The following is a 3,283-nucleotide window of genomic DNA, read 5'->3' as shown; positions in this document are numbered from 1 at the left end:
GAAACTCTTTACGAGAAGAAATAACGCATCGTACAAAATTAGCTTGTATCTCCAAAACTACACGTTGTATCTCGAAAAGAATTGTTGTGGCGTGTACGTCTTAACATGTAGCATCTAAAGAGAACCAAAAGGAGAATTTTCTTTCGTCAAAATTTTTCAGAAAATCACGTTTTAAGGAAATCCCGCATCGTGCGAAATTATCTTGTTTTCCCTAAACAACACGTTGTAAGTCGAAAAGCTTTCATGTTGCGTGTATGTCTAAGTGTGTAGCCTCAAAAGAGAAGGCACAGGACAGTTTTCTCTCGAAAGGATATGTAAGAATACCACTTCATAAGGAAATACAGTTTTGCAGAGTAAAGACATATACGTACGCATTGGAAACTCTTTACGAGAAGAAATAACGCATCGTACAAAATTAGCTTGTATCTCCAAAACTACACGTTGTATCTCGAAAAGAATTGTTGTGGCATGTACGTCTTAACATGTAGCATCTAAAGAGAACCAAAAGGAGAATTTTCTTTCGTCAAAATTTTTCAGAAAATCACGTTTTAAGGAAATCCCGCATCGTGCGAAATTATCTTGTTTTTCCTAAACAACACGTCGTAAGTCGAAAGCTTTCATGTTGCGTGTATGTCTAAGTGTGTAGCCTCAAAAGAGAAGGCACAGGACAGTTTTCTCTCGAAAGGATATGTAAGAATACCACTTCATAAGGAAATACAGTTTTGCAGAGTAAAGACATATACGTACGCATTGGAAACTCTTTACGAGAAGAAATAACGCATCGTACAAAATTAGCTTGTATCTCCAAAACTACACGTTGTATCTCGAAAAGAATTGTTGTGGCGTGTACGTCTTAACGTGTAGCATCTAAAGAGAACCAAAAGGAGAATTTTCTTTCGTCAAAATTTTTCAAAAAATCAAGTTTTAAGGAAATCCCGCATCGTGCGAAATTATCTTGTTTTTCCTAAACAACACGTTGTAAGTCGAAAAGCTTTCATGTTGCGTGTATGTCTAAGTGTGTAGCCTCAAAAGAGAAGGCACAGGACAGTTTTCTCTCGAAAGGATATGTAAGAATACCACTTCATAAGGAAATACAGTTTTGCAGAGTAAAGACATATATGTACGCATTGGAAACTCTTTACGAGAAGAAATAACGCATCGTACAAAATTAGCTTGTATCTCCAAAACTACACGTTGTATCTCGAAAAGAATTGTTGTGGCGTGTACGTCTTAACATGTAGCATCTAAAGAGAACCAAAAGGAGAATTTTCTTTCGTCAAAATTTTTCAGAAAATCACGTTTTAAGGAAATCCCGCATCGTGCGAAATTATCTTGTTTTTCCTAAACAACACGTTGTAAGTCGAAAAGCTTTCATGTTGCGTGTATGTCTAAGTGTGTAGCCTCAAAAGAGAAGGCACAGGACAGTTTTCTCTCGAAAGGATATGTAAGAATACCACTTCATAAGGAAATACAGTTTTGCAGAGTAAAGACATATACGTACGCATTGGAAACTCTTTACGAGAAGAAATAACGCATCGTACAAAATTAGCTTGTATCTCCAAAACTACACGTTGTATCTCGAAAAGATTTGTTGTGGCGTGTACGTCTTAACATGTAGCATCTAAAGAGAACCAAAAGGAGAATTTTCTTTCGTCAAAATTTTTCAGAAAATCACGTTTTAAGGAAATCCCGCATCGTGCGAAATTATCTTGTTTTTCCTAAACAACACGTTGTAAGTCCAAAAGCTTTCATGTTGCGTGTATGTCTAAGTGTGTAGCCTCAAAAGAGAAGGCACAGGACAGTTTTCTCTCGAAAGGATATGTAAGAATACCACTTCATAAGGAAATACAGTTTTGCAGAGTAAAGACATATACGTACGCATTGGAAACTCTTTACGAGAAGAAATAACGCATCGAACAAAATTAGCTTGTATCTCCAAAACTACACGTTGTATCTCGAAAAGAATTGTTGTGGCGTGTACGTCTTAACATGTAGCATCTAAAGAGAACCAAAAGGAGAATTTTCTTTCGTCAAAATTTTTCAGAAAATCACGTTTTAAGGAAATCCCGCATCGTGCGAAATTATCTTGTTTTTCCTAAACAACACGTTGTAAGTCGAAAAGCTTTCATGTTGCGTGTATGTCTAAGTGTGTAGCCTCAAAAGAGAAGGCACAGGACAGTTTTCTCTCGAAAGGATATGTAAGAATACCACTTCATAAGGAAATACAGTTTTGCAGAGTAAAGACATATACGTACGCATTGGAAACTCTTTACGAGAAGAAATAACGCATCGTACAAAATTAGCTTGTATCTCCAAAACTACACGTTGTATCTCGAAAAGATTTGTTGTGGCGTGTACGTCTTAACATGTAGCATCTAAAGAGAACCAAAAGGAGAATTTTCTTTCGTCAAAATTTTTCAGAAAATCACGTTTTAAGGAAATCCCGCATCGTGCGAAATTATCTTGTTTTTCCTAAACAACACGTTGTAAGTCGAAAAGCTTTCATGTTGCGTGTATGTCTAAGTGTGTAGCCTCAAAAGAGAAGGCACAGGACAGTTTTCTCTCGAAAGGATATGTAAGAATACCACTTCATAAGGAAATACAGTTTTGCAGAGTAAAGACATATACGTACGCATTGGAAACTCTTTACGAGAAGAAATAACGCATCGTACAAAATTAGCTTGTATCTCCAAAACTACACGTTGTATCTCGAAAAGAATTGTTGTGGCGTGTACGTCTTAACATGTAGCATCTAAAGAGAACCAAAAGGAGAATTTTCTTTCGTCAAAATTTTTCAGAAAATCACGTTTTAAGGAAATCCCGCATCGTGCGAAATTATCTTGTTTTCCCTAAACAACACGTTGTAAGTCGAAAAGCTTTCATGTTGCGTGTATGTCTAAGTGTGTAGCCTCAAAAGAGAAGGCACAGGACAGTTTTCTCTCGAAAGGATATGTAAGAATACCACTTCATAAGGAAATACAGTTTTGCAGAGTAAAGACATATACGTACGCATTGGAAACTCTTTACGAGAAGAAATAACGCATCGTACAAAATTAGCTTGTATCTCCAAAACTACACGTTGTATCTCGAAAAGAATTGTTGTGGCATGTACGTCTTAACATGTAGCATCTAAAGAGAACCAAAAGGAGAATTTTCTTTCGTCAAAATTTTTCAGAAAATCACGTTTTAAGGAAATCCCGCATCGTGCGAAATTATCTTGTTTTTCCTAAACAACACGTCGTAAGTCGAAAGCTTTCATGTTGCGTGTATGTCTAAGTGTGTA

The sequence above is a fragment of the Apodemus sylvaticus genome, unplaced genomic scaffold (assembly GCF_947179515.1).
Source record: "Apodemus sylvaticus unplaced genomic scaffold, mApoSyl1.1 scaffold_55, whole genome shotgun sequence".
Lineage (NCBI taxonomy): Eukaryota > Metazoa > Chordata > Mammalia > Rodentia > Muridae > Apodemus > Apodemus sylvaticus.
Note: the sequence above shows the minus strand (reverse complement) of the source record.